This window comes from Aquarana catesbeiana, linkage group LG06, assembly GCF_042186555.1.
Source record: "Aquarana catesbeiana isolate 2022-GZ linkage group LG06, ASM4218655v1, whole genome shotgun sequence".
Classification (NCBI taxonomy): Eukaryota; Metazoa; Chordata; class Amphibia; order Anura; family Ranidae; genus Aquarana; species Aquarana catesbeiana.
The window spans coordinates 172,898,920-172,922,282 of NC_133329.1; the positions used below are offsets into that span (position 1 = coordinate 172,898,920).

The 23,363-nt window shown below is 42.6% G+C and overlaps 1 protein-coding gene and 1 pseudogene across 4 annotated transcripts in view; both read right to left on the reverse strand.

Moving 5' to 3' along the window:
• Positions 1 to 23,363, reverse strand: part of LOC141101795 (multidrug resistance-associated protein 1-like) — a 511,330-nt gene that overhangs the window by 352,798 nt on the left and 135,169 nt on the right. The gene's annotated exons all lie outside the window — the stretch shown is intronic.
• Positions 2,771 to 2,835, reverse strand: LOC141101902 (U4 spliceosomal RNA; annotated as a pseudogene).

The following is a 23,363-nucleotide window of genomic DNA, read 5'->3' on the forward strand; positions in this document are numbered from 1 at the left end:
TTTTATCTGCAATACACAAGACAAACCCTAATGTGAGGCTAAAGTCTCCTAATCTTGTCACAATATAGGGCTCAATCTATAAGCAGTATAGGCCCAAGCTTAAATGTTACCTTCGTTATCTTGATCGGCGCTTCCGATACACCTTCCTCCGCTCACAGATCGTGAAACTCCGCCCGACCCTGACATTGTTTCTAGTCTATTCCCCGCCCCTTCTCGTTCGGCGCAGTGGGGAAGAGCACATGGCGGAGACACAACAGGTGTGTGCTAATAGCAGCAACGAGGAGGAGGAGGAAAGCCCGGAGCCAGGGACTTAAAAGGTTTTTCTCTCTGCAGGATGCGAAGTCTGCAGGGTGAATGCGTTACGTGATAGGAGATTGACCGAATTCACATCGGGGGTTACAGGTGTTACATATTAATTCGCTTATAACATGCACCACTAAATGCGTTGTGTACCTCCTGAGGTGTCCACGTGGATTGGAATATGTGGCATGAACCATTAGGATGTTGCATGTTAGGTTGGGTGAACATATCACCAACATAAGGCAAGGCTTTGACAAGCATAGTGTCTCTAGACACTATGACCTTATACATAATAGAGATCCTAAGGGTACCACTTTTATTGGTATAAAAAAATATGTCCCCCACTGGCGTGGCAGTAATGGCAGGAGAACCATTTCCAGATCAGAAACAAACTGGATTTATAAGCTTGGTTCTCATGCCCCCAATGGCTTAAACATAGAGTGGGACATTAACTATTTTATTAACAACAGTTGATGGCCCCCTCGGTTAATGTTTACAATATTGATTATTTTGGTCAGTGGTTTTGTTATACTTGTTATGGTAATTCCACATTCCATACCCACACTCCTCCTGCACCTCATAAATATCAGGGATTCCTTTGTCCCAACTTTTTATCAATTTTGGAATGTATATAATATTATTCTTTTTGATTTGATTATTTTCTTTTTTGGCAGTACGGTGTTAAGTTATTAGCTTATTTATTTACATCTATTGGAGTGTTGTACATGCCAATTGCTATGTTATACATGTCTATATTTATTGTATAAATTTTTTATCTTTAGTAAAGATCTATTTAACATCTCATATATTTTGGGTATTGCCTTAAATATCCACTAGATGGCACCGTTTTTAGTAACACTCCTTCAGTTTTTTATATGAACATTGTCTTGTCCGTCTGTTAGCTGTCAGGAAAGTTATCTCCATGCCAACTGAACAGCCCCCCCCCCCCTTTTTTAAGAGGTCAGAACCATGTTTATTGAGACCAATCAGGCTTCAGCACTGTTTTTGGCCAGCCAACGGCTGCGCTTCTCATCGCGCCATTTGGGCTTATAAGGCACATGCGCGTGCGCTGTTGCGTACCCCTGATGACGTTAGTTGTGACGAAACGGCCGTAGGGTCACAACGTGGACACGCATCGTGCATGCGCAATTTTATTTTAAACAGCCGTGGAGTCTCCAATACTATCCCTGCTAGGAATTTTATGTAATTGTTTTTAAACTTTAATAAAACAGCCATAGTTTCTCTGCACTATTGGAGTCTTTTTTCTTTTGGAATTCACGGTTCGCCTTCGCTGGATTTTTGGAAGCATTTTTTTTTTTTTTTTAAAGCTAGTGGCATGCAAAACACACCTCAAAAACTTCCACCCGGTGCCAAAAAAAAGTGCCCACACATAGAGAGTGAAACACAAAAACGTGCAACGGGTGTACAGAGTCCTCCACTAGGGAAGGACCTTACCCTGATCCCCCGGGGCATTAGGCTCCAGACAGGGACTGAGGTACTCAGACAATGGGTCCATCTGGCAGAAGCAAGGCGGACCCCCACAACTGGAAGGTCTGCCGAAACAGACCGACCCAAGTACAGTGGGGCTCCCCCGAAGGGAGACCCCTCAAAGGAGAGAGCGAACCAAGCCAAAAGGCCTATGTCCACCCCCTCCCAAGACTTTCAGAGTAGGCCCGAGGACCCACACCCTACTCGCCACACAGTGACAAAACGTGTATACAAAGACAACCAAAAAAAGACAAAAAAGTGACAAACAGGGGTAAAAGCAAAAGTGGGGAAGATAGTGAGATGGGAGAGTGAAAGTGGCCATTGTGCTATACAATGGCCGGCCCTCCGGCCAGGCATAAAAATTTCCCCTGGTCCTGGCCAAAAGGCCCGGCCCAAGAGGCAGGTGCGAAAAACGTGTGTTGTGGTGAAGTGACCATGGTGCCATAAAATCAAGTGCTTACACCCCATGACTATATGGCACCCCTGAACTGCCACTTCAGGGGCACATTCACCACTGGCTTTTCGAAAAAGCCCTGACCCCCCAGCCCAGACCACAGAAGACCCCACCACAGGCAGAAAGGATATGGAGATCAGAAAGCCGGAAAGAGTCCTTTATCAGGCTCTGCCGTGGCTCCCATCACTCCCTCCTAATTACATTCGGGAAGTACTAACCTCTCCCCCCTCCTCAAGAGGGAAGTAAGCGTTCTCTCCCGAATAACTGTCCAGAGCTAGATCTGCCCCAATCCAGGCCAGAAGGCCAGGCTCCCGACCCTCCGGTTCAGACCCCGTGGTTCTCCATCCCCATCAGAAGGCTTCCCTTTCGGCTATGATCCGCTCCAGGTCACCTTCACTCCAGCAGGCTTTGCATAGCAACTGCAATCCCGTCTCTATTTCGCCATAGATCAGGGACAGAAGCAAGCGCCACCTCCTGGAAACTGATAAGAACAGATACTACACTTGATCCTAGCCAAAAGGCCGAGAAGCAATTAGCAATAATCACGCCTCAGTTGAACCTCATTGGCTATGATACTGCCACTGCGCAAAGTGGATTTTTGGAAGCATACACTAATTACTCTATGGGAAGTGCTCCTGGGACTACATCTTCTAAGGTGCTCCTTGTTGTCACCGATCAGCTGTCCATGAAGGAGGTTGGTGAGATTTCAGCAGTGTCTCCTGCGGGACATCCCCTGTGGTCCCTATATCTCTACTAAGCCTGTTTTGACCCCCCTGAATAAGGGTGGTCGCAGGCTTTCCGGTAAGCCTCCATTACTTTATCACCAGGTGGTGGGCAGCATTGCGGTGGAATACTGACCCAGGGTCTCGCATTGAATATCATAATTTTTGGACTTTATTTCACCTTCACTTTATCATATGAACTGTTTCTTCACTATATTATATTTTTTATCAGGTTTTTGTGATACTATAATAGCACTTAATTGATTTACCATATATCAGCCGATTTGATGTCAATGTTATTGGATGTTATTCACTATTGTTGATTATTTGATTCATTGATATATCACATTTTTATTCTTCTTACGTTCGTGCTGCTCCATGTGCTTTTCTTTATTGTTGTACAGTTTAAAATGGCAACTTTCATGTTCATGGACACATTATTCGTTCATAGGAAACATTGTTCATTCGGCCAATAAAACACCATGTTTTGTCCAGATGCAGTGCAATACATTTTTTCTGGCCTACTTCTCTTAAAATAAGTTTGTTGTCCAGATGGGTTAGTAACTAGAATGAAATGCAAACTAGATTCGGTGTAAGGAGAGGACACTCAGCAGCTGTTTACAAATCTGGACACAGAAGCACTAGTGTGGGACACAAGAACACCCTTTTTATTAGGAGGCCCACACAGATGCTCCAGTGTATACTATAGGGGTGACTCCATCTGTGAAGCTTGTACAAAACAGGTAAGTATTGAAGCTTGACAAGGGACAAAAATATTTTTTCATCTTGCAACTCTGCCAAAAGAGACAATTGTACCCCACTTCCAAGCAATGCTTCATATTCCTGTTTCTGCCATCAAATATCTGTGTGCTAAGTATACCTATTTTTTTTAACATAGGGGAGAAAAGACTCGGAGGACACCACTCATCAGAGGAGACCACGGACCCCCCACCTCCGGAAGAAGGGGAAATCCCCCAAACCCAACCAGAGGAGGAGGGAGACGTTGTGGAAATTGTTACCACAACAGGTGAGTGTCTGCGACAACAGATTCAGGTAAGAGATGGATGCCTGCATATTTATAACACATGGTGTGTTTTTTTTTTATATTTTAGGTGATCGTGATGTTGTGGAAGAGGAATGTCACTTCACCAGTGAAAGTGCCCAGATCCTCATCGGGGAGATAATGGGGTGTAATAGGGATTTGGAAAACATCAAGCAAAACATCAATGATGTTCAAAACAAAATGAAGAACATCATTGATGTTTTAGGGAGAATTTAAAACACCCAGAAATACCTAACTTATTGCAGCTTTATTATTGTTATTTTTATGACGATTTTTTGACATATTATAGAAAAGCCAAATTTTGAAGATGCACACAGTGTGTCAACATGTGCTATCTGCCATCGTTTTGTGGGTGCAACCCCTTCCTCAATAATAAAGTAGCTGAGAGGAAGGGGTTGCACCCAAAAAACACGTCCATTGATCCCCCATGATCAATGTTGACATTAGGCAATTTGTGTGCATCTTCAAAATTTGGCTTTTCCAGGGGTGACTTCACTCCATCTGCTGAATGCAATATCAAAGACAGTTTATAAATACTCATGTCTGATATTGCCTTCACTTTCTTGAAAAGTTGAACTTTGTAAGTTCCAGAGTTGTGTATTTTTTTATGGTTTTAAACATGTCTGTTTTACCTTAAAAGGCAATTTCTAATTATTTTAATGTGACCCAAAAATTGTTATACAACAAACATATTGGTTTGTTCAAAAAAACCTTTAAGAAATGCACATGTGATTGTTTTGAATAAAAAGATTAATGATCAACAATGTGTGGCTTCTTCTTTCAATGCTCAAAAGTATTTTTTGTAGTAAAGTTGGTGTTTTCAGTGACAATGGGGGTTATTTACTAAAGGCAAATCCACTTTGCACTGCAAGTGCCGTTTCAGTGCAGTCTCAAGTGCACTTGTAGTGCGAAGTGTATTTTCCTTTAGTAAATAACACCCAACAGTGCTTTCTAATTTTACACAATCACGCCATTTTCAGGACTCAACAAAATTTAGGGCATGATGTGAAAACTAGAAAATGCATTTCCTGGGGAAAATGCGTGGGAATGCTGAAAAGCTGAATTGCTAAAACGGCCGCCATCAAAACTGCCCCATCATATTGCCATCAAAACTGCCCCATCAGAATTGCCCCATCAAAACTGCCCCATTGTATTGCCACCATCAAAAGTGCCCCATCGTATTGCCACGATCAAAACTGCCCCATCATATTTCCACCATCAAAACTGCCCCCATCATATTGCCATAAAAACTGCCCCATCAGAATTGCCCCATCAAAATTGTCCACATTAAAACTGCCCCATCATACTGCCACCATCAAAACTGCCCCATCAGAATTGCCCCATCAAAACTGCCCCCTCATATTGCCACCATCAAAACTGCCCCATCATATTGCCACCATCAAACCTGCCCCCTCATATTGCCCCATCAGACCTGCCCCATCAGAATTGCCCTATCAAGACTGCCCCATCATATTCCTCTATTATAAATCAGTACATGGTGTGTCTGTCCCCTCCCCTGGGCTCTGTAATCAGAGCTGAGATGTTCCAACCACCTCCTCCCGTGTATAACAGAAGCTTTGGTAACCATGGCAACAAAAGCAACACAGTACACTCTGTTTAATGGCTACAATTTCCTGAAATGACCACTAAACAAACAGCTTTTTCACAAAAACTGTAAAAGATATCAAACTGAAAAGATATAGCCAGATAGCTGAATATTTTGTGAACATTTTAAAGTTTGTTTGGCATCTGTAGGTGAAAGTATGAAGGAGCTGAAACTTTTGGGAGCGGAAGAAGATTTTAAGGATCTGAAGCATGCTCCCATTGACTTCAATGTTAAAAAAAAAGTGTTAAAAAGCTTAATATTTTAAAAAGTATAAATAGTAGAAAAAAAGTTGAAAAAGTCCCATCATCAGCTGAAAGAGAGGGACATTTTAATAGTTGAATGGTTTTAATAGCTGAAAGTATGCAGATGTTACTAAGAGCCAAAAAACATACGGAATAAAATTAAATAATATACTAGAAAATGCATTTCCTGGGGAAAATGCTTGGGAATGCTGAATAGCTGAATTGCTAAAACGACCCCCAGCAAAACTGCCCCATCATATTGCCACCTTTAAAACTGCTCCATTAAAATTGTCCCCATCAAAACTGCCCCATCATATTGCCACCATCAAAACTGCCCCATCAGAATTGCCCCATCAAAACTGCCCCATAATATTGCCACCATCAAAACTGCCCCATCAGAATTGCCCCATCAAAACTGCCCCATCATATTGCCACCATCAAAACTGCCCCATCAGAATTGCCCTATCAAAACTGCCCCATCAGAATTGCTCAATCAAAACTGCCCCATCATATTGCCACCATCAAAACTGCCCCACCAGAATTGTCCCATCAAAACTGCCCCATCAAATTGCCACCATCAAAACTTCCCCATCATAATTGCCCCATCAAAACTGCCCCATCATATTCCTCTATTATAAATTAGTACATGGTGTGTCTGTCCCCTCCCCCGGGCCCTGTAATCAGAGCTGAGATGCTCCAGCCATCCCCCCCCCTCGTGTATAACATAAGCTTTGGTAACCATGGCAACAAAAGCAACACAGTATACTCTGATTATTGGCTAACATTTCCTGAAATGACCTCTAAACAAAAAGCTTTTTCACAAAAGCTGCGAAAGATATCAAACTGAAAAGATATAGCCAGATACCTGAATATTTTGTGAACATTTTAAAGTTTGTTTGGCGTCTGTAGGTGAAAGTATGAAGGAGCTGAAACTTTTGGGAGCGGAAGAAGATTTTAAGGATCTGAAGCATGCTCCCATTGACTAGTTGAATGGTTTTAATAGCTGAAAGTATGCAGAAGTTACGCAGAGCCAAAAAACGTACGGAATAAAGAAATAAAAATAAATAATATCGAATAACAATAGTGGGACTGCAGTCCCACTAATTAAAAATAAACTAGAAAATGCATTTCCTGGGGAAAATGCGTGGGAATGCTGAATAGCTGAATTGCTAAAACGGCTGCCATCAAAACTGCCCCCATCATATTGCCATCAAAACTGCCCCATCAGAATTGCCCTATCAAAATTGTCCCCATCAAAACTGCCCCATCATATTGCCACCATCAAAACTGCCCCATCAAAACTGCCTCATCATATTGCCACCATCAAAACTGCCCCATCATATTGACACCATCAAAACTGCCCCATCAGAATTGCCCCATCAAAACTGCCCCATCAGAATTGCCCCATCAAAACTGCCCCATCATATTGCCACCATCAAAACTGCCCCATCATATTGCCACCATCAAAACTGCCCCCATAAAAACTGCCCCATCATATTGCCACCTTTAAAACTGCTCCATTAAAATTGTCCCCATCAAAACTGCCCCATCATATTGCCACCATCAAAACTGCCCCATCATATTGCCACTATCAAAACTGCCCCATCATATTGCCACCATCAAAACTGCCCCACCAGAATTGTCCCATCAAAACTGCCCCATCATATTGCCACCATCAAAACTGCCCCATCAAAACTGCCCCATCATATTCCTCTATTATAAATCAGTACATGGTGTGTCTGTCCCCTCCCCCGGGCCCTGTAATTAGAGCTGAGATGCTCCAGCCATCCCCCCCGTGTATAACATAAGCTTTGGTAACCATGGCAACAAAAGCAACACAGTACACTCTGATTAATGGCTAAAATTTCCTGAAATGACCTCTAAACAAAAAGCTTTTTCACAAAAACAGTAAAAGATAAACTGAAAAGATATAGCCAGATAGCTGAATATTTTGTGAACATTTTAAAGTTTGTTTGGCGTCTGTAGATGAAAGTATGAAGGAGCTGAAACTTTTGGGAGCGGAAGAAGATTTTAAGGATCTGAAGCATGCCCCCATTGACTTCAATGTTAAAAAAAGTGTTAAAAAGCTTAATATTTTAAAAAGTATAAATAGTAGAAAAAAAAGTTGAAAAAGTCCCATCATCAGCTGAAAGAGATGGACATTTTAATAGTTGAATGGTTTTAATAGCTGAAAGTATGCAGAAGTTACTAAGAGCCAACTAGAAAATGCATTTCCTGGGGAAAATGCGTGGGAATGCTGAATAGATGAATTGCTAAAACAGCCCCCAGCAAAACTGCCCCCATCATATTGCCATCAAAACTGCCCCATCAGAATTGCCCCATCAAAATTGTCCCCATCAAAACTGCCCCATCATATTGCCACCATCAAAACTGCCCCATCAGAATTGCCCCATCATATTGCCACCATCAAAACTGCCACCATCAAAACTGCCCCCATCAAACTGCCTCATCATATTGCCACCTTTAAAACTGCTCCATTAAAATTGTCCCCATCAAAACTGCCCCATCATATTGCCACCATCAAAACTGCCCCATCAGAATTGCCCAATCATATTGCCACCATCAAAACTGCCCCATCATATTGCCACCATCACAACTGCCCCATCAGAATTGCCCCATCAGAATTGTCCCATCAAAACTGCCCCATCATATTGCCACCATCAAAACTGCCCCATCATATTGCCACCATCAAAACTGCCCCATCATATTGCCACCATCAAAACTGCCCCATCAGAATTGCCCAATCAAAACTGCCCCATCATATTGCCACCATCAAAACTGCCCCATCATATTGCCACAATCAAAACTGCCCCATCAGAATTGCCCCATCATATTGCCACCATCAAAACTGCCCCATCATATTGCCACCATCAAAACTGCCCCATCATATTGCCACCATCAAAACTGCCCCCTCATATTGCCACCATCAAAACTGCCCCATCATATTGCCACCATCACAACTGCCCCATCAGAATTGCCCCATCAGAATTGTCCCATCAAAACTGCCCCATCATATTGCCATAAAAACTGCCCCATCAGAATTGCCCCATCAAAACTGCCCCATCATATTGCCACCATCAAAACTGCCCCATCATATTGCCACCATCAAAACTGCCCCATCAGAATTGCCCAATCAAAACTGCCCCATCATATTGCCACCATCAAAACTGCCCCATCATATTGCCACCATCAAAACTGCCCCATCAGAATTGCCCCATCAACACTGCCCCATCATATTGCCACCATCAAAACTGCCCCATCATATTGCCACCATCAAAACTGCCCCATCATATTGCCACCATCAAAACTGCCCCCTCATATTGCCACCATCAAAACTGCCCCATCATATTGCCACCATCAAAACTGCCCCATCATATTGCCACCATCAAAACTGCCCCATCAGAATTGCCTCATCAAAACTGCCCCATCATATTGCCACCATCAAAACTTCCCCATCAGATTTGCCCCATCAAGACTGCCCCATCATATTCCTCTATTATAAATCAGTACATGGTGTGTCTGTCCCCTCCCCCGGGCTCTGTAATCAGAGCTGAGATGTTCCAGCCACCTCCTCCTGTGTATAACAGAAGCGTTGGTAACCATGGCAACAAAAGCAACACAGTACACTCTGTTTAATGGCTAAAATTTCCTGAAATGACCACTAAACAAACAGCTTTTTCACAAAAACTGTAAAAGATATCAAACTGAAAAGATATAGCCAGATAGCTGAATATTTTGTGAACATTTTAAAGTTTGTTTGGCATCTGTAGGTGAAAGTATGAAGGAGCTGAAACTTTTGGGAGCGGAAGAAGATTTTAAGGATCTGAAGCATGCTTTTATTGACTTCAATGTTAAAAAAAAGTGTTAAAAAGCTTAATATTTTAAAAAGTATAAATAGTAGAAAAAAAGTTGAAAAAGTCCCATCATCAGCTGAAAGAGAGGGACATTTTAATAGTTGAATGGTTTTAATAGCTGAAAGTATGCAGATGTTAATAAGAGCCAAAAACATACGGAATAAAATTAAATAATATACTAGAAAATGCATTTCCTGGGGAAAATGCGTGGGAATGCTGAATAGCTGAATTGCTAAAACGGCCACCAGCAAAACTGCCCCATCATATTGCCACCTTTAAAACTGCTCCATTAAAATTGTCCCCATCAAAACTGCCCCATCATATTGCCACCATCAAAACTGCCCCATCAGAATTGCCCCATCAAAACTGCCCCATCATATTGCCACCATCAAAACTGCCCCATCAGAATTGCCCCATCAAAACTGCCCCATCATATTGCCACCATCAAAACTGCCCCATCAGAATTGCCCCATCAAAACTGCCCCATCAGAATTGCCCAATCAAAACTGCCCCATCATATTGCCACCATCAAAACTGCCCCACCAGAATTGTCCCATCAAAACTGCCCCATCATATTGCCACCATCAAAACTGCCCCATCATAATTGCCCCATCAAAACTGCCCCATCATATTCCTCTATTATAAATCAGTACATGGTGTGTCTGTCCCCTCCCCCGGGCCCTGTAATCAGAGCTGAGATGCTCCAGCCACCCCCCCTCCCCCCGTGTATAACATAAGCTTTGGTAACCATGGCAACAAAAGTAACACAGTACACTCTGATTAATGGCTAAAATTTCCTGAAATGACCTCTAAACAAAAAGCTTTTTCACCAAAACTGTGAAAGATATCAAACTGAAAAGATATAGCCAGATACCTGAATATTTTGTGAACATTTTAAAGTTTGTTTGGTGTCTGTAGGTGAAAGTATGAAGGAGCTGAAACTTTTGGGAGCGGAAGAAGATTTTAAGGATCTGAAGCATGCTCCAATTGACTAGTTGAATGGTTTTAATAGCTGAAAGTATGCAGAAGTTACGCAGAGCCAAAAAACGTACGGAATAAAGAAATAAAAAGAAATAAAATCGAATAACAATAGAGCCAAAAAACCTACGGAATAAAATTAAAGGATAAAAATAAACTAGAAAATGCATTTCCTGGGGAAAATGCGTGGGAATGCTGAATAGCTGAATTGGTAAAACGGCAGCCATCAAAACTGCCCCCATCAGAATTGCCCCATCAAAATTGTCCCCATCAAAACTGCCCCATCATATTGCCACCATCAAAACTGCCCCACCAGAATTGCCCCATCAAAATTGTCCCCATCAAAACTGCGCCATCATATTGCCACCATCAAAACTGCTCCATCAGAATTGCCCCATCAAAACTGCCCCTTCAAATTGACACCATCAAAACTGCCCCATCAGAATTGCCCCATCAAAACTGCCCCATTAGAATTGCCCCATCATATTGCCACCATCAAAACTGCCCCATCATGTTGCCACCATCAAAACTGCCCCATCATGTTGCCACCATCAAAACTGCCTCCATCATATTGCCATCAAAACTGCCCCATCAGAATTGCCCCATCAAAATTGTCCCCATCAAAACTGCCCCATCAGAATTGCCCCATCAAAACTGCCCCATCATATTGCCACCATCAAAACTGCCCCATCAGAATTGCCCCATCAAAACTGCCCCATCATATTGCCACCATCAAAACTGCCCCATCAGAATTGTCCCATCAAAACTGCCCCATCATATTGCCACCATCAAAACTGCCCCATCAAAACTACCCCATCATTTTCCTCTATTATAAATCAGTACATGGTGTGTCTGTCCCCTCCCCCGGGCTCTGTAATCAGAGCTGAGATGCTCCAGCCACCTTCCCCCCTGTGTATAACAGAAGCTTTGGTAACCATGGCAACAAATGCAACACAGTACACTCTGATTAATGGCTAAAATTTCCTGAAATGACCTCTAAACAAAAAGCTTTTTCACAAAAACTGTAAAAGATATCAAACTGAAAAGATATAGCCAGATAGCTGAATATTTTGTGAACATTTTAAAGTTTGTTTGGCGTCTGTAGGTGAAAGTATGAAGGAGCTGAAACTTTTGGGAGCGGAAGAAGATTTTAAGGATCTGAAGCATGCTCCCATTGACTTCAATGTTAAAAAAAAGTGATAAAAAGCTTAATATTTTAAAAAGTATAAATGGTAGAAAAAAAGTTGAAAAAGTCCCATCATCGGCTGAAAGAGACGAACATTTTAATAGTTGAATGGTTTTAATAGCTAAAAGTATGCAGAAGTTACGCAGAGCCAAAAAACGTACGGAATAATAAAAATAAATAAAATCGAATAACAATAGTGGGACTGCTAAAGCAGTCCTACTAATAAAATCGAATAACAATGGTGGGACTGCTAAAGCAGTCCCACTAAAAAGAAAATGCATTTCCTGGGGAAAATGCGTGGGAATGCTGAATAGCTGAATTACTAAAATGGCCCCATCAAAACTGCCCCATCAGAACTGCCCCCTCAAAACTGCCCCATCATATTGCCACCATCAAAACTGCCCCATCAAAACTGCCCCATCATATTGCCACCATCAAAACTGCCCCCATCATTTTGCCACCTTTAAAACTGCTCCATTAAAATTGCCACCATCAAAACTGCCCCATCATATTGCCACCATCAAAACTGCCCCATCAAAACTGCCCTATCATATTGCCACCATCAAAACTGCCCCATCAGAATTGCCCCATCAAAACTGTCCCATCATATTGCCCCCATCAAAACTGCCCCATCATATTGCCACCATCAAAACTGCCCCATCAGAATTGTCCCATTAAAACTGCCCTATCATATTGCCACCATCAAAACTGCCCCATCATATTGCCACCATCAAAACTGCCCCCATCATAGTGCCATCAAAACTGCCCCATCAGAATTGCCCCATCAAAATTGTCCCAATCAAAACTGCCCCATCATATTGCCACCATCAAAACTGCCCCATCATATTGCTACCATCAAAACTGCCCCCATCATAGTGCCATCAAAACTGCCCCATCAGAATTGCCCCATCAAAATTGTCCCCATCAAAACTGCCCCATCAGAATTGCCCCATCAAAACTGCCCCATCATATTGCCAACATCAAAACTGCCCCCATCAAAACTGCCGCATCAGAATTGCCCTATCAAAACTGCCCCATCATATTGCCACCATCAAAACTGTCCCATCATATTGCCACCATCAAAACTGCCCCATCAGAATTGCCCCATCAAAACTGCCCCATCATATTGCCACCATCAAAACTGCCCCATCAAAACTGCCCCATCATATTCCTCTATTATAAATCAGTACATGGTGTGTCTATCCCCTCCCCCGGGCTCTGTAATCAGAGCTGAGATGCTCCAGCCACCTCCCCCCCTGTGTATAACAGAAGCTTTGGTAACCATGGCAACAAAAGCAACACAGTACACTCTGATTAATGGCTAACATTTCCTGAAATGATCTCTAAACAAAAAGCTTTTTCACAAAAACTGTAAAAGATATCAAACTGAAAAGATATAGCCAGATAGCTGAATATTTTGTGAACATTTTAAAGTTTGTTTGGCGTCTGTAGGTGAAAGTATGAAGGAGCTGAAACTTTTGGGAGCGGAAGAAGATTTTAAGGATCTGAAGTATGCTCCCATTGACTTCAGTGTTAAAAAAAAGTGATAAAAAGCTTAATATTTTAAAAAGTATAAATGGTAGAAAAAAAGTTGAAAAAGTCCCATCATCAGCTGAAAGAGACGAACATTTTAATAGTTGAATGGTTTTAATAGCTAAAAGTATGCAGAAGTTACGCAGAGCCAAAAAACGTACGGAATAATAAAAATAAATAAAATCGAATAACAATAGTGGGACTGCTAAAGCAGTCCCACTAATAAAATCGAATAACAATGGTGGGACTGCTAAAGCAGTCCCACTAAAAAGAAAATGCATTTCCTGGGGAAAATGCGTGGGAATGCTGAATAGCTGAATTACTAAAACGGCCCCCATCAAAACTGCCCCATCAGAACTGTCCCATCAAAACTGCCCCATCATATTGCCACCATCAAAACTGCCCCATCAAAACTGCCCCATCATATTGCCACCATCAAAACTGCCCCCATCATATTGCCACCTTTAAAACTGCTCCATTAAAATTGCCCCCATCAAAACTGCCCCATCATATTGCCACCATCAAAACTGCCCCATCAGAATTGCCCCATCAGAATTGCCCCATCAAAACTGCCCCATCATATTGCCACCATCAAAACTGCCCCATCAAAACTGCCCTATCATATTGCCACCATCAAAACTGCCCCATCAGAATTGCCCCATCAAAACTGCCCCATCATATTGCCCCCATCAAAACTGCCCCATCATATTGCCACCATCAAAACTGCCCCATCAGAATTGTCCCATCAAAAATGCCCCATCATATTGCCACCATCAAAACTGCCCCATCATATTGCCACCATCAAAACTGCCCCCATCATAGTGCCATCAAAACTGCCCCATCAGAATTGCCCCATCAAAATTGTCCCAATCAAAACTGCCCCATCATATTGCCACCATCAAAACTGCCCCATCATATTGCTACCATCAAAACTGCCCCCATCATAGTGCCATCAAAACTGCCGCATAAGAATTGCCCCATCAAAATTGTCCCCATCAAAACTGCCCCATCAAAACTGCCCCATCAGAATTGCCCCATCAAAACTGCCCCATCATATTGCCAACATCAAAACTGCCCCCATCAAAACTGCCGCATCAGAATTGCCCTATCAAAACTGCCCCATCATATTGCCACCATCAAAACTGTCCCATCATATTGCCACCATCAAAACTGCCCCATCAGAATTGCCCCATCAAAACTGCCCCATCATATTGCCACCATCAAAACTGCCCCATCATATTCCTCTATTATAAATCAGTACATGGTGTGTCTATCCCCTCCCCTGGGCTCTGTAATCAGAGCTGAGATGCTCCAGCCACCTCCCCCCCTGTGTATAAGAGAAGCTTTGGTAACCATGGCAACAAAAGCAACACAGTACACTCTGATTAATGGCTAAAATTTCCTGAAATGACCTCTAAACAAAAAGCTTTTTCACAAAAACTGTAAAAGATATCAAACTGAAAAGATATAGCCAGATAGCTGAATATTTTGTGAACATTTTAAAGTTTGTTTGGCATCTGTAGGTGAAAGTATGAAGGAGCTGAAACTTTTGGGAGCGGAAGAAGATTTTAAGGATCTGAAGTATGCTCCCATTGACTTCAGTGTTAAAAAAAAGTGATAAAAAGCTTAATATTTTAAAAAGTATAAATGGTAGAAAAAAAGTTGAAAAAGTCCCATCATGAGCTGAAAGAGATGAACATTTTAATAGTTGAATGGTTTTAATAGCTAAAAGTATGCAGAAGTTACGCAGAGCCAAAAAACGTACGGAATAATAAAGAAGTAAAAATAAATAAAATCAAATAACAATAGTGGGACTGCTAAAGCAGTCCCACTAATAAATAAAAACGAATAACAATAGTGGGACTGCTGAAGCAGTCCCACTAATAATAATAATAAAAATAAATAAAATCGAATAACAATAGTGGGACTGCTAAAGCAGTCCCACTAATTATTATTATTTTTGTCAGTAATGCATTACATACATTCACAAAAAAAACAAGGTGTGTGTGTAGCAGACCCACAACATAATAATTAATAATAGTTACCCGAAGAAGAGATTGTGACCTCATGTGTCAACGAAATTTCGCTTGCACTGTTGAAGAAAAAGGCCAAAAAATTAGACCATTAATAAAAGATAACCGAGGAGACAGCTAAAAGAGACCCAAGCAGGAAATCAAAGCAAATATTTGTTCAGTTTAAAATATATTTTTATTTAAAAAATGTCCCAGACATTGTCTGGCATATCGATGGCCCCCCTACCCGCAAAGTATTCCATGTATCTTATACGGACCTCGCGGGCACTCTGGGGGGGCAAGCCAGGACAGCCAGCTTCAAGCGCCGTCAGGTTTGGTTCATTAATATTAATTCCGGCCACAGGCCCAACTGCTGCAGCATAGTTCCAAGACTTTCTCCTAAAAAAGTTGTGGAGAACACAGCAACACAGGATGATGTGATTGAGTTTATATTCCGCCATGTGTATGGGTGTAAGAAATAGGCGGAACCGGCTGGCCATTATTCCAAACGTGTTCTCCACCACTCTTCTGGCTCTGGCCAGCCTGTAATTAAAAACCCTCTGGTTCGGGGTGAGGGTCCTCATAGGGAATGGCTGCATAAGATGGTCCCCCAGCGCAAACGCTTCACCCGCAATGAAGACGAATGGGAGTCCTTCCGCATTGTCTTCTGGAGGTGGCAAGCCCAAGCTGCCATTCTGGAGACGCCTGTAGAACTCTGTATGGGTGATGACTCCACCATCTGACATCCGGCCATTCTTCCCCATGTCCACATACAGGAACTCGTAAGTAGCCGACACCATCGCCAACATCACAATACTATTGAACCCCTTGTAGTTGTAATAGTATGACGCCGAGTTGGGGGGTGGGACAATGTGGACGTGTTTCCCATCATCACAGTTAGGAAAGTGCCACCGCTGGGCAAAGTGGGAGGCCACAGTCTGCCATTCCTGAGGGTTGTAAGGAAACTGTGGAGTCAAACAAGAACCAAAAATTAATCATTTTGCACATAAACATTGAAAGCAGATTAGACACAAACATTCTTGGCCAACATCAGTATAACATTTATTTTAGGAAGTATTTAACAAAGGTATAAGATCCATCTATCAGATCCCCCCCCCCCCCATGGGCCATTTTAAAAAATTTGGGGGGGGGGATGTTTTGGACAGGTAACCCTCTCCACTTCATTGAGAGAGTAATGCCTAAATAATGTGTATTATTACTTTGGCCAGCCCCTCCTTACTTTACACTATTGGCAGCCCACTGGACAGGTAAGAAGTGTCACAATACAAAGATATAAATACACACTGTACACACTTTAGCACATTTTTACATTCTGATATTACCTATCAAGATAATAATAGGATACAAAACTTTAAACAGTACCATTTGAAAGTATTCAGGCAGGCCCTTGCACTACATGCTTTGGGGAATTCATCCATAAATCTGACAACAAAAGAGGTAGGTATAGTATGTATGGGTTTGGCAAAGTCAGCAGATACAGGATTGGTATCAGCTGACTTAGTGGTTGGGGGGAGGGAGGGTTCCAAATGATTTTGGGATTCCAAAAAAAGCCTCTGGCACTCTGCCTGAATTTAAAGCACAAATAACATTTTTACAAATTTTAGGGTGTGTTTAGGGTAAAGCACTACTATGAAGCTGACAAAATACATTGTTAAGTGACTGGGCAAGGTGGATATAGGCCCAGGAGAGCATGCTGGGGAGGTAAGTGAAGGCAAATATGTATGAAGGACAAAAAAAATGTCAAATAAAATCAGCATGCATGAGGACAAAGGGGACATTCACAGCATATTACAATCATGGTAATTAGGGAATAATGAAATAAATAAATTACATTATCAAACATTAAATACAATAAAATGTGATGTTAAAGGATAAAAATCTTACCTTAATATAGTCCTTCTGCAGGACCTGGATGATGGCAGAACAGGTCTCGGGGATAATGATCCCCAGAGCCTGGGGGGAGATGCCTGTCGAGAACTTGAGGTCCTGCAGGCTTCTCCCCGTCGCCAAGTACCGCAGGGTGGCGACGAGCCTCTGCTCCAGAGTGATGGCTTGCCTCATGCAGGTATCCTGCCTGCTGATATAAGGGGTCAGCAAAGCCAACAAACGGTGAAATACGGGGTCCATCATCCGGAGAAAGTTCCTGAAATCGTCAGGATTATTCTCACGGATCTCACGGAGCAAAGGCATGTGACAGAATTGGTCACGTTCCTAGCAACCAATTCTTGGTCCATGAACTCCTCCTCGCTCTGTTCATGGACTGGGCTTGTGTCAAAGTAAGAACCCCAACACCAAGCCCCCGCACAGCACGATCTCTACGATGAGTACGTACACGCAACATGGCTAGAAAACGGTCGGCTGGTCAGAACGAAGTAACAGAACGCACTGAAGAGCGACCTGAAAATCAGTAACGAACGGACAAGAACACAATGACAAATCAATGGGAACTCGCTGCACGCACTGAAGACCAGATACAAACCCACAAGCACAAACTGAACAGCAGAAATACGATCTGAAAACCACGAGTCTGAAAAAGCGCGAATCGTCTCTCACCAAACTTTTACTAACACGAGATTAGCAAAAGGAGCCCAAAGGGGGGCGCGCTTTGTATTGAACTGCCCTTTTATAGTCTCGTCGTACGTGGTGTATGTCACCGCTTTCTTGACATTCAGAAATTCCGACAACTTTGTGTGACCGTGTGTATGCAAGACAAGTTTGAGCCAACATCCGTCAGAAAAAATCCATGGATTTTGTTGTCGGAATGTCCGATCAATGTCCAACCACGTGTAAGAGGTAGTCAAGAAATTATATGTGTAATTTATGCTCCAAGAACGCCAGATGGCGCTCCCTGCATGTTGGGCCTCTGTATGTGGCCACACTGTATAAAAATCTCACACATGTGGTATCGCCGTACTCAGGAGGAGTAGTAGAATGTGTTTTGGGGTGTTGTTTGTGCTATGCATATGCTGTGTGTGAGAAATAACCTGTTAATATAACAATTTTGTGAAAAAAAAAAAAATCTTAATTTTGCAAAGAATTGTGGGGAAAAAATTACAACTTTAAAAAACTCACCATGCCTCTTACTAAATACCTTGGAATGTCTACTTTCCAAAAAGGGGTCATTTGGGGGGTATTTGTACTTTCCTGGCTTGTTAGAGTCTCAAGAAATGAGATAGGCCATCAGTACATCAGGTGTGATCAATTTTCAGAGATTGACACCATAGCTTGTAGACTCTATAACTCTCACAAAGACCAAATAATATACACTGATTTGGGTTATTTTTACCAAAGATATGTAGCAGTATAAATGTTGGCCAAAATTTATGAAGAAAAATTATTAATTTGCTAGATTTTATAACGGAAACTAAGAAAAATGCATTTTTTTACAGAATTTTCGGTCTTTTTTCTTTTATAGCACTAAAAATAAAAACCCAGAGGTGATTAAATACCACCAAAAGAAAGCTCTACTTGTGTGAAGAAAATGATAAAAAATGTGTTTGGGTACAGTGTAGCACGACCACGCATTTCTCATTCAAAGTGCAACAGCGCTGAAAGCTGAAAAATGGCCTGGGCAGGAAGGGGGTGTTAGTGCCTGGTAGGCAAGTGGTTAATGTAAAGACAAGTATTTTTTATTAAGTGTAGGGTTCTTTACTTTCAGGATTTTCTATGCTGTGGAGATATAACAGAGATCTAACATTTATTAATAAGCGTGTAGGCAGGTGCAGCTTGGCCTCCCTACACCTAGGTGGCACTATAGATGTGCACAGTGGGTGTGCCTGGGCACACCCTAACCCCTATATGCAGTGCAGATTCCCCCTACTGCCTGGGCTTTCCTCTGTGCTGGCCCTGCAGTGCTGCTGGCTTCCCTCCTTTCCTCTCCCCCTGGCTGCAGCGGGGGATGTTTCAGGATGGAGAGCAGGGGAAGGGCTAGTAAATATGTCATTTACTGGCCCCTTCCTTTTCTAAATGAAAACACTCACTCACTGTGTCCATTTACAGTATAAAGGAAGAATAGATCAGGTGTGATCAATTTTCAGAGATTGACACCATAGCTTGTAGACTCTATAACTCTCACAAAGACCAAATAATATACACTGATTTGGGTTATTTTATTATTTTATTTTATTATTTTATTACCAAAGATATGTAGCAGTATAAACTAAACTAAGTTTAGTTTAGATATGTAGCAGTATAAACTAAGCAGGAAACTAAGAAAAAATTTTTACAGAATTTTCGGTCTTTTTTCTTTTATAGCGCTAAAAATAAAAACCCAGAGGTGATTAAATACCACCAAAAGAAAGCTCTATTTGTGTGAAGAAAAGGGACAAAAATTTCATATAGGTACAGTGTTGCATGACTGAGTAATTGTCATTCAAAATGTGAGAGCACCGAAAGCTGAAAATTGGTCTGGTTAGGAAGGGGATTTAAGTGCCCAGTGGTCAAGTGGTTAAATAACCCTTTACCAACACCACCAGATTCCAATCACTGCACAGTAAGCAGCCACATTACAAGCCTTCCTCATGGGAACCAGAAACAACTTTGCTGGCAATGCAGATTAGCCAATCCAGAAAGCTACAATAGTGAGCACTTTAAAGTAGCACCTACCAAAGAAATCTTTTTAGAATAAAAATTGAATTTGGCTAAATCCAAAAAGATGGGAAAAGCCCAATGCCTGAGGACAATAGTAAACAACAGAGGCATGATAGAAGAAGCAGGGTTTAGGCTAATCTTTTACAACAACTCTGATTGCCAGTGTCCATCCTCCTGAAGGTGGCTGCATAACCCTACCTCTCTAAATATCCTCCTGTGTCTCCCAACAAACATGAACGATCCCTAACAAACAGGTTCCTGTCCCTCACCTAACCAGATGCAGAATGCCTGCCAACCACAGTGAGCCAGGGCTTTTTTGTAAGCTCTGCAGACATTAAGACAGCTGAGGGGTCACCTGGGTGACAGCATGCAATCGGACAGCAGCCCACCCGATGACCATGCAGAGGACTAAGTGGAAAGGATGTTCCTCTCTTCCTGCACTCTCTCTGCAAGCGGGACGTCACTGCGCCACTTATGTAGAGACACCAACTTGAACCTGCCTACACGCTTATTAACCATTTGCCAACACACAGCAGGAGCCCAGCGGCAGGTACTGTGGACTCAATGTCCGCCGGCACCCGCTGATTTTTCAGTACACTGGCAGAACAGCGATCTGCAACACGACCGCGGAATTGTCAGTTAATGTAACGCAGTGCCGTATCACAAAAAATCGCTTGGTCATGAAGAAAAAAATTACCTGTCCTTACATTAAAAAGCTTACCTGTCGTTAAATAACACCCTACCACCACCACCACCAAAACCCACTCCAATTACTGTACAATAAGCATTATCCAGTACTCCTATACAATGTGAAAGCCACAAAAGTCCCTGCAATTTCTCTGAAAGGTAAATCTTGTAATCTATTAGGTGCCCTCCCCATGTGGCATTGCTGAGATCTGGTGACTGGCCACAAAGCCATCAAATACTGCATTATAAAAAGGCAGGAAAGTGTACATAATGCATGTGTAGCACTAACTCTCAATGGAGCTGCTGCTTTAAGCGGGCTTGTTACCTTCACCCTCCTGCCCTCTGTTTTACCGGCACCGGGTCTAGGGTTCCGTTGAGTTTACCTCTGGACGATACACGCACCAACACCTGAGTACGTTTTCAATGCTTTATTAAACAATTTACTAAGGAAGTAGCAGGAAAGAGGCAGAAGGGAAACTGCAGAAGAAACTCAAATATCTTCTTGTAAGATTCTTGACAAATGTCCTGGTAGAATTTGGATATTACAATAGCATGCGCTCCCCTCGTGGGACACACTCTTTGCTCGCCTGGATAGGCCTCTCTCACTTGCCTAGCAGCCAGTACGTAGCACGAACAAAAGTCTCTGCCACAGACTTGTTTGGGATAAACCTGTACTATCCTCTGCCACAGGATGTATTGGTCTTTATGCGATGAACGTCAGTCACAGTGCTTGAACCTTTAAGCCAACCCGGCAACACTATGCTGTATAGTTACTTTAGGATACGTCCTCCAACCGAGTCACCAGGCCCCTCTCCAGACCAGCACGCTGCGTGATCCTTCCATGACGGGTCCTCCCCTGGGATCTCCTCGGTTGTCCAGCTTCTTCATTCTGGATAGACAGCTCAGGACCATTCCTTGGCTGCTGTGGAAGGCCTCAGACAAGCTTCTGGGCCCACCCATGCGCCACAGCGGCGTGGGCCTCCGGAACGGAGGACCAGGAGATTGCTCTCTAACGTATACCTGTCGGCCAGGAGGGCCAGCAGGTGGCTGTAAAACGAACCCCACAATATGGCGTCTGTCCCATAAAAACCCTTCGCCCAGAATGCAACTCGGAGGACCACCTCCACCGAGTTGTCTCCGGGACAGAAGAGCATCCATACACTTCGACACGTTGCCCTTCCAACACTGACTAGTGATAACAGCGACACCCACCGGTCAGTCTGGAAACACACACAACGTCAGCCAAGCTGGAACAGAGGCAAACTTAACCTTCCTAACGAACAAGTTACTAAATTTACCTAGCATATGGTAGATCGCAAATCTACCAGCGCTACATACTCCCCCCACTATAGTAGACGTTGTCCCCGTCTGTCCAAAAACAGTAACAGTAACTCCCAAGCCTGGGATTAAGTATTTGAGTTTCTTATAACTTGGATAGACAAAAAGAGAGGAAAAGACAGTGGAAAGAGATTATAAGACTTACATCTATAAAACATTATGTTCACATCCGCAAACAAAACCATCCTATGATTGTACACAACCTTACTATCTATCTAGCTGAAAAGCCTCCCAGCTTGATAGGAGATCCAATAATTCCTGAAAAGTAAAACTTATTAAACACACACATATATACTGTACAATATCAGGAGCAAAGCCTCATTTCTAAAGAAAATGAGCCTCTCTTCCCATCATCTAATATCAAGAAAAAGAAAAAATCTTTAAGGGGTCCATCCCTGTAATATGATCTCTTCAAATAAAGAAAAATCCGGCTAGCAAAAATAAGACCTTGGATTTAAAACACTAACAGAATATGTAGACCTTGACCACGCAGTTCTCTTTACACTGACACTAACTAACCCAAAGTTCTTTTGTCCAGAATCACCAATAAAACCAGGGATCTGGCAATGTCAGTGGTTTTCCCGTTTTGTCCACTGTGGGGATGAAATAGACAACATCATCTTTTCTGGGCCTGCACATGACCACTTTGTCAGCATAGATGTGCCAACCAAAATTCCAGTGCATGAAACATCCACTAAAACGTTCATCCATCTTAACGGAACATCCAGTCTTTCGGAAAGGCTTAGGCACAGACAAATAGTCCCAAACAGCTTCACTGTACCCAAGTTCCCGATTAGTTTCAATCACTTGCATTATATCCTGGGGCACATAGGGGAACTCTAAACCATACTCAGCAGCGACACGCTTGTTCAAAATTCTTTGTAAGCGTGCAAGTTTGGGCAAAGGTCTGTCCTTCCCCATACCAGGCGGTACACAGGAGTCCAATGACTTGCTCACCATAGACCCAGCCGGTGTCTGTAGTGAACTAGCAACTTTTGGCAAAGTCCCAGTAACAGTACTGTGTGGCTCCACACAGGGTGACGTCTTCCCAGAACTCAGGGCTGTCCATTCAGGGAGAGTCATAGCAGAAGCAACATCTTCACCATGTGAACATAACAGCTCTTGTGACATAGTCTCAAATAGGTCATCATCCCCGGAAAGATCCGACATGGATTCTATTTCCGAATCTCCCAGCTCTTCCGCTGGTAGATATTTATTTACAGTCCCAGATACATTCCCCATCGGTGGCTTACCCATTCCTGACGTGG